The sequence below is a fragment of the Zophobas morio genome, unplaced genomic scaffold, assembly GCF_036711695.1.
Source record: "Zophobas morio isolate AGI-343-1 ecotype UQ-CSIRO unplaced genomic scaffold, CSIRO_AGI_Zmor_V1 ptg000014l, whole genome shotgun sequence".
Taxonomy (NCBI): domain Eukaryota; kingdom Metazoa; phylum Arthropoda; class Insecta; order Coleoptera; family Tenebrionidae; genus Zophobas; species Zophobas morio.
The window spans coordinates 928,804-942,574 of record NW_026972119.1 but is presented as its reverse complement, the minus strand read 5'-3'; the positions used below and the strand labels follow the sequence as shown (position 1 = coordinate 942,574).

Below are 13,771 nucleotides of genomic sequence, written 5' to 3'. Positions count from 1 at the left end.
TCGACACTACAATGAATTCAAACGATTAAGATCTCTTGTAAAAAATCTTTTAACAAACTCTTATAATGAATATCTCGATCGTATGCAAAAGGAAATTAAATCTAATCCTGCTTCTTTATGGAAATTCTTACATTCCAAGAACGGTACTTCTAGGATTCCTAGTCAGTTATCTGATGATGATGGAACGCTTTATTCAGACCCCAAGGAAATAGTTGATGCATTTGCTAGAACGTTTGCTAGTGTATTTAGTAAAAGTAACAATACCTCCCTTGCTGGGCAGTTGACGTCTGCTTTGAATAACAATTGTTTCTCAATTTCATCTGTAACTCCTGAGATGTTGTTAGCTGTAATGGCGAAACTACCCAATAAGCATACTAGTGGAGATGATTTGATTCCCAGTTTTCTGATACGGGATTGCAGAACTGTGCTTGCTAAACCTTTGTCTGTACTAATAAACCTTGCGCTTAAGACTAGTACTTTTCCGAATCGCTGGAAAACGGCTAGAATTAGTCCAGTTTTTAAAAAAGGTGATTCTTCATTTCTAGGAAACTATAGACCTATATCTATATTAAGTAATTTTGGAAAAATTTTTGAGATTGTACTCTATGATGTTATTTATGATAACACTCGTTCATTTATTAGTACGGGGCAACATGGCTTTAGAACTGGAAGATCTACAGTGACGAATCTTGCTGTTCTGCAACAGGATCTTAGCGAATCACTTGATAAACGGGAGCAGGTTGATGTAATTTACACGGATTTTTCCCGTGCTTTTGATGTTATTCTACATGACATTCTTTTACTGAAACTGAATAGATATGGAATTTCATCAACTCTACTGAAGCTAATTGAATCCTATCTGACCAATCGCACCAACTATGTTTTTTGTAATGGTTTCTCATCTTTTCCCTTCACCTCGACTTCTGGGGTTCCACAAGGTTCTCATCTTGGACCCCTGTTTTTTAATTTGTTTGTTAATGACTTGCTTGAATCTTTAAACTGCTGTTTCTTAGCTTATGCTGATGATCTGAAAATTTATTCCATAATATCAAGTCTTTATGATGCTGAGCTTTTACAAGGTGAACTTACGAAAATCGTTGAGTGGTGCTATCTACATAGACTTATTATTAATAGTACTAAATGTTGCTACATTTCATTTTGTCGAAAACTTCATATCATTGATTTTTCTTATTCAATAGGAGGTACACTGTTAGAACGAAAAACATCAATTAAAGATCTTGGAGTTACTTTTGATAGCTGTTTGACTTTTGATATTCATGTTACCAATATTTGCAATGCTGCAAATAAATCTTTGGGGTTTGTCATGAGAACGTCAAAATTTTTCAACAATATAGATGTGATTAAATCCCTCTTTTTTGCATATGTTCTACCTAAATTAGAGTATGCGTCATTAGTATGGTATCCCATATACATGTGTCAGCACATGCTTCTTGACAAAGTATACAGGAAATTTTTGAAGTTTCTTTCATTCAAAATTAGTGGTAATTATCCGGCCAGAGGTGTTGAGATGGAAAGTCTTCTCTAACGACACAAGGTGTCCTCTTTGTCGATTCGAAGGGATCTACATGCGGCTAACTTCTTGTGTAAGCTTATTCATAACAAAATTGATTGTCCTGATTTATTATCACAGGTTAGATTTAATGTTCCTCGGCCAGCATCGAGATATATCAACACCTTTCACATCTCCGCTGCTCGAACTAATCTCCTTCGTCGTTCGCCAATTACCACGATGTGTCGATGTGCTGACCGATATGTGGCTGATATTTTTTATTTAAATTAGTTATACTCGGAATTATGTTTATATTATTATTATTATTTTTTTTTTATTAATATTATTATTCTGGTATTGATTATAATATGTACATATTTATTTAGATTTGTCCTATTATTAGGGAAACCTGTTGGACAATAAAACTATTATTATTATTATTAAAAAACTGTTGATAATGGAAATGAAGGCATGTGTAACTTAATTTTTCTTACTTTTTGGTTGGATTTTAATCTGAAAAATTGTTGATTCATGAAATAGTCCCATACGTAGTCAAAGTTAAGTCGTATATACGAATGGGCATTACGCTTGGATTTAAATACCACCGCAAAAGTATTCGACAAAACTTTGACTACTTATGGTATTATAAGTGATTATATTTCGAATATAATGTGGTATGAAATAGTAATTTACACAACTAGTTCGGGATAGCCTGCTTCCCGCATGAACGCTTGTTTGCGGCACGACCGAAGGGAGTGACGCATTTGCGTGAATGCGGGAAGCAGGCTCACGAACGTGTTGTGTACAATATTTTTTGCAACGAATAAACCTTTAAACTGAAGAGATTAACTGTGAGTTATTTATAAACAACGGCATTGACAGCGCCGTCAACACGTCACAATGTTGACACTACCCGAGTATTTTAAGGTTACCATGGCAACGGAAAGTTAAATGCACGTGTGCGGGAAGTTCGACCTCCTGCACTCTGGTGAATGCGCGAAAGCTATCAAAAAAGGTCATGAGTGCAAAAAGATAAATTTGACAATGAAGATGATTCCCATGTCTGTACATGAATCAAGTTTTAATAACACAGATCCTTCGGCAGTAAGCTATGCCATAATTTTTATTTGTCACTGACATAATACAGTATTTGTCATTGTTTACAGGTAAGTTGTTAAGTTTACTCCAACCCATAATGATGTCTAGTTCTTCCTGGAGTTTCAGACAATCACTTACAAATATAAAATAGCGCTTTGTAAAACGCCTGAAGCTACCGAGTTCTCTTATCCGACTCATATGCATGATGTTTAACATACTGAAATCTTGATGACAAATAAGAATACATTGGCAGAACTAGATGACCTGATAAACCAATATATATTCAGCAGCTTCACCAACAAGATCGTAAGGCTATCGAAAACTATCGACCAATTGCTTTAATAAATAATTTCGCTAAAATCTTTGAAATGGTGATTTTTAATAACATTTATTTTCACTTAAAAAGTAATATTTCTGAAAACCAACATGGATTTATGCATGGCAGGTCTACAGTGACAAATTTAGTGTCTTTAACTCAATTCCTAAGTGAGTCAATTGATGAGGGCGGTCAGACGGATGTCATTTACATGGACTTTTCGAAAGCCTTTGACAAAATAAGTCACAATATTTTGTTGTATAAACTTGGTGTCATTGGATTCTCACCAGCGCTACTTAAGGTTTTTCACTCTTATCTTTGTGCTAGGAAACAGTTTGTCTATTGCAGTGGATGCTCATCAAAGGATGTATTTCCAACTTCTGGAGTGCCACAGGGGTCGGTGTTGGGGCCACTTCTGTTTTCCGTGTTTATCAATGATATAAGTCACATCCTGAATGTTGATTATTTACTATATGCGGACGATTTAAAAATATTCACAAAAGTGAAGTCAACGGCAGATTGTGTGAAGTTACATGGCAACCTAAATCAAGTCTTAAATTGGTGCAAAGTTAATGAATTGCCAGTCAATAAAACAAAATGCTACGTTATGTCTTTCTCTAAAATGAAAAATTCTATCTATTTTGATTACAGCATATTCGGTGAGTTAGTCTCGAGACCAAACATTGTTCATGACTTAGGAGTTAAGTTTGACAGTAAATTGTCTTTTATTGCTCACTTCGATTATATAGTCTCTGCGTGCTTTAGGTCCCTTGGCTACATACTCAGAAATTCAAAGGATTTTGTGAATACAAATACGTTAATTTCCCTTTTTATTGCACTGGTAAGAACCAAAATGGAATACGCAAATGTGGTCTGGTTCCCTTACTATAATATACATATAAACAATATTGAAAAGGTGCAGCGTAGATTCCTTAAATATCTGTATTTTAGAGAGGAGAGAACGTATCCTCCAGTTGGATTTCCACAAATTATACTTTTGGAGAGATATTCTATGACAGCATTAGAAAACCGTAACAAATTATTTTTGGCACTCACTATTTATAAGGTTGTTAATAACAGATTAGATTGTCATGACATATTGAGAAGAATATGTTTTAATGGAAGTCCTAGATTACTTATATCTAGAAAACCGGAGTTATTTGCGTTACCAACACCTAGAACGAATGTTCTGAAGTTTTCACCCGTGTACAGATTGTGTTACATAGGTAACTGGCTTAACCGTCAGGTAGACATTTTTAATACAAATATGTGTACCATTAAGAAATTAAAGTTTGAATCGGTTTGAATTAAACAGAAATATATTCCATAAATGGGGTTCGCCCTGTCGAATATATAAGAATAATAATAATAATAATAATAATAATAACAAGACGTCATGACTCAGTTTGTCGAAGGTCTTCGAAAAATACGTATAGATTACGGCCACTTGGAACTTATTGTCAAAGCTGGTGGACACAAATTGGGTGAAGTAGCATGAATTGGTCACTGTAGAGCCACCACTAAGAAATTCATGCTGGGATTCATGTACGCGATTGTGAAGATTATGTAAATAATAGAATTTTTTGACGAATAGTGTCAAATACTTTGGAGAAGTTCCAAAGCAATGGTATAGGGCAAACGCATTTGCTCTGTCTTCCGGATTATGTAAAGTATTATGGTAGAGGAAAGGCAGTGATTGTGGAATAGGGCGATAATGTGGAATACCACTATTTTGAAAAAATTGACAGCGCTATCTGTGTTCTGCTGGCATAACTCAAATACCCTTTGGTGCATAATAATGCACAGCTGCAGTTACCTGCTTTAACTGTGAACATAACCTAAGAATTAATTTATTTGTATATTCTGCGCAGTAGAAAAGTTTTGGTAAGTTTCAATTTTACTTTATATTTTTCATATAAGTGTTATAAAAGTCATAGATATTGTCATACAGAATAGGTCTCTAATCAACAGTTAAATGCCATCTCATTTAACATTTATTTATGCGGTATTACTATTATTTTTTAATAAAAATCGTTCGTAGGCTCGTTGCGTTAATGTGGAATACTGACTAGTACGGTAATGTGGACTATTCCACATTAACCGGTTTTAAGTTAATTCTAATATTACCTGTATTTTAAGGACTATGTCAGTCAAAAAAGAACAACTATGGTCCGAAAGCGATATGGAAAAAGCTGCCGTAGCTGTAAAAAGTAAAAAAATGGGCTTTTTGCGGGCAGCCAAATATTTCAATGTGCCTAGAACGACTTTATATAGATATGTTAAAAAAAACAAGGAAATTAAGAAAGAAAAATTAGGCAGGAAAGCTGTCCTACCTCCTGAACTAGAAGAAGAACTTGTTCAATATCTGTTAACTATGGACTCGAAATTTTTTGGCCTAACGAGGAAAGATGTGCGTTCAATTGCTTACCAGTTGGCCAAAGTAAATAAAATTGAGAATTATTTATTAATTTTAATTAATCTATTATTTTTTAATAAAACAATCCAAATATTTCATCATTTCCATGTACCTTTGTATGATAATGTGAGATTTTTGGCGGTATTCCACAATAGCCACCCATTTTCTCGACCCCCGAAAATTACATAAAAGTACAAAATTTGTTATATATCGAACAAAAATCCATAATTGAAAAAAATCTTCTGAGAGGTTTATAGAATAATAATTAGCCTATCATTTGACATAGTTACATGATTTTTTGTTGAAACATTTTTTTTCTGCAAGCAAGAACAAAAAGGGTATTCCACAATCACCGCCTCTCCTCTAGTAAAATTAAATTCACATTCATTACGTGTCCTTGCTAAAATGTTAATGACGTCAACAATAAATTTTTATATGAGACAACTAACTGGAAACGTACGTATTTATACGATGCTTCTTTATCTGTACTTTAAGGATCCACACATTAATTAATTTTAGCTCATAGGGGTCATCACCAAAAAATAAATAAAATTTAAAAATTTGAATTTGATCAATTTTCGAAGCTGTACTCATTTTTTATTCGACTGCACTTTAGGGGCGAGGGAAGATTTATCCAAATAACCTTCGATTTTTTTTTTTAAATTAGATGTGTGGTTTCATATTAATTTTTGTTTCAACAAGATATTGTGAAGTTAAGTGGAAGAAGATGCATTATACTTATGTTTCTCTAAAGTTAACATTTTGAATTAAATTATGGAAAAAAAATTCAATAAAGACTATTACTGTTATTGTCATTATTATTAAATTTTGTAATTAGTGTCATGCCTACTTCAAAATCTGGACCTGTTGGCAAATATATTAAATAAAAGCGTTTGCGATATAAATATGTGGCATAATCTAAATAAGAATTCAATTATTCAGTATTCAAGATAGCAGTAATAAGTATTTATGTCGGATCAATTTTTAGAAAAAAATGGGATAAAATTCTTTATTTAAAATTGGAAATAAAAGTTAAGAAATATAACGTCTTCAGGTTTGTTTTGATTTAGGTTAAGTTACTCAGTAACACATTAGGAAACATTAAAAACGGAAAAGAAATAATAATAAATAAATTGTTTTTTTGTAGGCCCAATCCCAACATTTGATTTTTCATAATTTTTATAGATTCTTGTTGGTAAAAAAAATACTGTATAATTGCTTTAATAGTATGTATATAGTTTTTTTTTTGCTCACATGTATTGGAAAGCGTTATTGACATTATTTTGAGAAATTTTCACATACTTCGCCACTTCTCTAGCAGGATGATAAACGCCAGCCTTGTTGAAATTTGTCTGCCTGTTACACTCACGCCGCAAAAGAAGTCTGAATTAAATTCCGGCGGAAGCAAAGTTGGTGTGACACAGCCAGTTCATATAATTTACAACAGTGGAACAGTGAAGAGAGATTATGTTACATGGGTTACGTTCCAATTTCCACCTCAACCGATTTATCCGGCTGTTCGTCTGTATCCTGCTGTCATAACATAGAGATATAGTCCATAAACTGGTATGCCTTCAACCACCGGGTTATGTTTTACGGCCAGAAATAATATTGCAGAGCTAGCTCGGATGGCCGACATCAGACAATGCCAATTGTTTTTTTACTGAGAATGACGAAGGAGATTTTACGTGGCAGGACAAGAAGGTGCGTGTTGGAGAAAGAGAAGATGAGAGTAATTTGTACTGAGCTGCATTTAGCGATATAACTGTTGTAATGTACGGTGTTCGCAGAGTAATTAATTTCTAGGTGTTTTTGACATGATCTATATATTTACAAGGACAAAAATCAAAATATGAAACGTGTTAATAGCCAGAGTACACAACTGGATTACTTAAATCTACTAATTTACAGTATTAAAAAAAATATTTACCTCGTTTCCAGGTCAAGGTAGTGGAAGGAAAATGATAAGTACGAAACTAGATTTTATGTTTCGCATTCCCTTGTGATCCTAATATAAGATCGCAATATCTATAAACAAAACGACGGCCTAAATGTGGGGCCGGATCTATCTAAATGAATTTATTTCAGTGGGAAATGAATCTAACTCACTTAAAACTCAGATCATGTCTCATCCTGGGTGAATCAAATTATCCCTAGGAATCGGATTTTTGATAAACTTTTTCTTACATTACTTTCATATATGTTATGTGTTTGTCATGTATTGCTTCCTCCAAATTTAATTCTTATCAAGGTATTATATATTATAAATTATATAAAATGATATTAAACGCATGCACGATATCACATTATCCACAGACAACCTACATAAAAATACCGTGCCTACAAACTTTTCTTTCGAATGGAATGTGTAAGGAAAGTTTTAAAATGAGGGATGTTGCGCAAATCCGCTCCGGGTTAAAATACGGCTTATACATATTATACACGCTTAAATCCTTGCGCGTGTATTTTTTCTTCGTTATTTACACTAAAGATTAATTCTATTCGTTACTGCATCTCGTTCACTTAATTTGTAATCACAGACTTGATACAATTTTATCTTTGTAGGAGCAACGAACTGGATGCACACGTGTTTTTTAGAGAAAAGAGAATTTGGAGCAACTTAAAAAATTGCGATGAGATTAAGTTATGTTCGTCTTAATAAATCGGAAATGAGCTGTTCATAATTTAATTTTTATTTGCTATATTACAACATTTTATTTCATTAAGGCAGTTGTAAATAGGGGCATTACAGTTTTATGGGTCGAGATTTTGATACATGCTCGATGAAATGAAGGGAGGCTGTGGGCATTAGTCAGTTAGACAGGGGTTGAGGCGAGAACAGAAAAAAAATCTGTACCGCTATTTACACAGTACTTAGCTAACTTTTGCAGTAAAATATTTTGCTGAACGCACACTAACCTTCAATAAAACACGTTTGTAATGAGATAAGTGTCTATATACAATACTTTTCAGGAATCATACCATACAAAACTTGTCCGTACAATACTGAAATGACATTAAAATAAAAATTACCGCATAAAATTAATTTTATACGAATTTGTATAAAAAACAGTGGTGGAAAATTCGATAAGATGTTGATGGGGTCAACAAAAAACAGCAACTATTCTGATTTAAAAATCCTTTAGGAACTTGGAGAGCATGTTCCTTCGTTTGTACATACAAATTTAGTCCAACAATATAATATATATATAGTCTCGTTGAAGTTACGAAAAAAAAGTGTAGAAAAATAACCAAATATGTATTAAGGTTCTGTGCTATTACTCTTGTCCACCATAATTATAGTCTGCAGTAGGTTAGTTAGTTACGAATTTTAGCTGTTTCTTAGGTGTCCAGTGATACTGAAAGAAGTTCATTTCAGACCCTCAAGCAACAGCCACTAATATTTCCAATTTTAAAAACGTCAAGAAACTCCGGAATTCCATGGCCGACACAGTATCTAATGTCGATACAAATTTTATAACTTGTATTAGTGTTAAACTTATGTAGTTATTATACTGCTGTTGAAAACTGAAAAAAATAGTCCAAAGTTATGCACACAAAATTTCCCTCGCCCCTGAAGTGTATTCAAACAATCTAGTTTCTTGTAAAAATGATAAAATATAAAATTAATAAATTAAAATGTGGACTTTGAAATTACAGGTTTAGAAACATGCATAAGCTTTAGGTGGGTTTTTCAATATCAATATCAATTTGGATAGGTAAACTGTAACAACAGGACAGTGCTTCCAAAATTTTGTGAATATTAGGCAAGCAACTATAAGCAATTCTGAAAGTATAAATAATTGATGAATCAGAACTCTCGTCTCCCTAATATTTTCTACATTTTAGATAAGCTTTACTCATCAAAATTTTGAAATGACATAATTACGACATTTTTTGGACGGAATAAAAGTTTTATTTCAGCGATTTACAAATGCTTACGACACCCTTAAAATGACTTTAAGATTTCAGAGCATTTGGTTTTGCTGTTTTTAAGTTAAATTGTACAATGTTATGATAACATTTTGACTTTTTTTTCTAAAATCGAGATGTCTAGAACAAAATATTAAGGCGGAATCATAAATCACGAGTATAGAAAGAATGGTCATGCTTAGATTCACATTGGAATCATAATTAACGTTAAAAGATGGAACGCTTCTATCACAATATGTGGAGGAGAAATAGTCGCCAAAAGATTAACAAATATCTAAATTATTATAGGAAGTATAATATTTTCTCGCCTAACGTCATAGTAGTAATTCATCTTCAATTGCATAAATCTAATTCTTCTAGGCTTGATTAATCATAATTTTGCATAAACTTCGCAGATCACAGAAGAAATCTATAGTCTAGGGGACTATGTGAGATTTTATATCGTTTATGTGTCAGTTTTTTAGATGCTATAAGTTTTTCATGTTCTTGTCGAACCAGACTGGATATGTGGAAACAATTTTGTGTTTAACGGGCACAAATAAATCACAAGTTGTATATATATATATATATACGTCAATAATAACTTTTGGCCTCGCGCCAGATTTAGGCAACAAGTAATGGGAGAATATGAAAACCACATCCTAGCCTCAAACCTGTCATATCAGTGTTCAAATTTGTATTTATGGTTGCATCATTTACAACAAGCGAATGCTTGACACGTTTTAAAGTAGGTAAATATTTGGAGTTATAGTTTAAACTGTTTTCGAGTAAAAGAAAGAAAAAGTGGTATGAATCAGTTTATTCAGAAACAATTTTTTGGAATTAAAACAGCCACATAGAGGCTGAAGAAATTAAGATAATCAAAGAGAAAAGAAAACAACTTAAAACTAGGAAAGCTTACTTCGTAGTAAGTGCAATTATATTCTATGAACATTTAATACTACTATAAAACACCAAAGTAGATTATTCATATTTCTTATGAAGTTAGAGATTGCAATTATTAACAAAGTTGACAACGTATGGATAAAGTTAAATATATATCTTTTAGTCAAAAGAGGTGTCTGCACAATTTGTTACAGTGTGTTTGCAGGTATATTTGTACAATGCAGCTGCTGCTGCATTCACTATCCAAATGTAATGTATAAATAATGATTTGTCTGGTGTATGGTGCGGTCTTAAAATTAGGTATTTTTACTATATTTCAATTGGATAAATATTTTTACACATATTTGTAAATTCTCGTGCTTTGCCAGTTTTAGACGTTGGAATTTTAATTATTAGCGTATCGTTTTTGTCTTGAATGCCGTCATTATTTTTCAATTTATCCATTCCACATGCTCCTACAACTTCTAATAAAAAATAAACCTAAAACATAATGATTTATAGACAATGTGATTGACCTTGTTTGAGATCACCTTTAACATCAGGTACATTTAATCACGGGCTTCTGTTAAAAATTTTGGTAAGTCTTCTCTTGTAAATATATTTGATTTCTTGGCAATGTAACCTATATTTTTTGCTTGAAAACTTGGTGTACTTAGATATATCTATGCTGTTTTTTATTAACAGAGTTGACTTTAACTACGACTATGCAGCCCAAAGTGTTAAAGATTTCACAGAATTTGCTTTTTCAGCGAAATACTCGTATGCAATGAGGTGTTCTCCATATATTTTGCATGGTTGTTTCTGCGCAAAAAAAAAATTCATACCGCTTTTCATAAACTGTGGCTGAGTTTTTAGGTAATAAATTTGATATATTATCTGCCAGTTTTTGCAAGTTCGCTCGAATGCATGTAAACTGCTTGTTATTATTGCTATCCATCTCTATTTTGCAATTGCTGCAGATCTTTCTGCAAGCAAAAATATTAAAAGTGCCGAAAAATAAGAGGTATGCTTCATACTTTCATTTAAAATGGGCATCTAAGCTAATAATCTGTTCTGTAATAATAATAAAAGCTTATTATAGGTTATGTAGATACAAGAAAATTGTTCAAATTCTTCCATTCCACATACTCCTACAACTTCGAATAAAAAATATACCTAAAACATTATGTTTTATAGACAATGTGATTGACCTTCTTTGAGATTACCTTTGACATTAGGTACATTAATCACGGGCCTCTGTTAAAAATTTTCGTAAGTTTTCTCTTGTAAATATATTTGATTTCTGGGAAACATAACCTATATTTTTTGCTTGAGAACTTGGTGTACTTAGATTATATCTATGCTGTTTTATATTAACAGAGTTGATTTTAACAACGACTATGTAGCCCAAAATGTTGATTTCACAGAATTTTCTTTTTCAGCGAAATACTCGTATGCAATGAGATATTCTCCATATAATGTTTTCCATGGTTGTTTCCACGGTTGTTTCTGCACCGAACAAAAACTTATTACAGGTTATGTGGTTACGTGGTAGATACACATTGTTCGCTGCCATAGAATGTCGCTGCACTTCACGAAATCCGCCGTTGCCATGAAAGGTTGCGACGTTGCAAGATTACGCGCAAATTTAGTTAATAAATTATATGTGTTTCTAATAACTAATAAAAAAGGTTAACAAAGTGTATAGAATTACTGCTAAACCGAAAAACAATTTATAACCTTGTAAAATGTAATTGTGGAGCTAGATAATACTAATATGACAACACCGCATTTAATTTCTATGCCGATTTTTGAACATAGAAAAAGCACATTACTGCGCGATTTCGAAAAAAGAAACATTACTATTTTTTAGCAGCTTTTAACCTCTCTTTTTATATTTCTCCAAGAAAGGCGTACATGTCAATTTTAAAATACCAGTTTAAGTTGGAGTAAGAAATTTACTTTTATGGTTGTGTGTACAGGCACTTCTACAATTAGCAGTACAAGTTTTTGTTAATCTCTTAAATTATTTTTCTACTTATGGAGCCAATCTGGATATTTGCTTAAGGGTGTGCTTTAAATTTTAGGAATTAATATCTTGGAACGTCATGCATCGTTTCCATACATTTTTGAGCTTCTGTTTTATTTTCTAATCACTTGGAATTTCATTTCCAAAAACAAAAATTGTACTTGAAATGATAGATATGAAGCTCATTATTCCGAAACATGTAATTATAAGATCAAATGTTACTATGCATGAAATGTATTATTTGATATAAAGTAACTTTTGATATCGCATTCTTTAGATTTTTTTCATGGGTACTTTACAGTTAATAGTATCACCATGAAATTGTTTCTTAGATTTGTTTTTCTTTCTTCCGGTATTTGAATCACAATTTGATAATCTTAAAACAACGACAATTAATTTAACTTTAGCTTGAGTTGTGAACCTGAAAGTTGTTTTGTATGAATTTGTGTGACAAAAGTGTACTAAAGATGAAAATAATTACTTATACTCTTTTATAATCATTAATTACATTTGTAGCAATTTTTGGCCTCTCGTATTTTATATTATTTTATCCAAGAAACAAGCGAAATTTGAAAAACCAGTTTAATATTTTAATGGAGCAGTAATTATGAACCCAAATGTTGCTATGGATAAAAACTATTATTTGACTTAAATTAACTTTTGGAATCACAGTCTTTGGATTTTTTTCGTAGATACTCCATAGTAAACAACATAATTATAAATCTGTCCCTTTGATTTATTAATTTCTCAATCCGCCGATATTTGAAAGACGATTTGGTATTCTTAAAACAAGGGTTACTAATTTAATGTTTCCTTGGACTGTGAGCCTGAAAGTTGTTTTGTATGAATCCATATGGGGTCAAAGTGTACTAAAGATGAAAAGAATGACTTCGTTTATAGCAACTTTTGGCCTCTCGTGTTTAATATTTCTCCAAGAATGTTTTTAATTTTGTAAGATATTGGGCCAATAAAACATACACAGACAACATTATTTGCAATTCTTCCAACCACCTATGGATTCATAAAATATCAACTTTTGCATCTTTAATTGAAATATTGTTCAATTCTAATCTAAACCATGAAAACTATAATAAAGAACTTCAGTCCATAAAACAAATTGCAATAAATAATGACTTTAAAGTAAAATTAATCCACAATCTAATTGACAAAATAAGATACAAAATTAAAAAAAAAAACAATCTTGCTCGTTGTTCAAAACGGACCATGCTACTAAGGAAGACATAGGTAGATATTATTTTCTGGATTTTATTGAAACATTATCTTACAAAATTAAAAACATACTAAATAGAGTGAATAAAAATGTTAATATTTCATTTAGAAAAATTAATTCAACCAGAAATCAGTTACTGAACAACAAAGATAAAATTACTTAACTAGATAAAGCCGGAGTCTATCAATTACAATTTGAATGTTGAGACTGTGCCTTAAATTTTACGAATCCATATCGTGAAATAATACACCTCATGAATTTCAGTGGCTTGTGTTGAAATTTCGGGTTTCCAATTTTAAATTTATTAATCTAGTACTTCGTTCCAAAAACAAAATTGTGCCCGGAATGATGGGTTAATTACCTGTTGTCACATA

The 13,771-nt window shown here is 32.0% G+C and overlaps 1 protein-coding gene and 1 long non-coding RNA gene across 8 annotated transcripts in view; both read right to left on the bottom strand.

The window, feature by feature from the left end:
* The window catches only part of LOC135129139 (lachesin-like), a 252,154-nt gene that overhangs the window by 134,563 nt on the left and 103,820 nt on the right, over positions 1–13,771 (bottom strand). The gene's annotated exons all lie outside the window — the stretch shown is intronic.
* On the bottom strand, positions 10,120–11,671 carry LOC135129146 (uncharacterized). Its single transcript, XR_010280516.1, has 4 exons — positions 11,364–11,671; positions 11,175–11,313; positions 10,689–11,123; positions 10,120–10,638 (listed from the first exon to the last, which is right to left on the bottom strand). It is a non-coding gene; the product is annotated as an uncharacterized LOC135129146 (long non-coding RNA).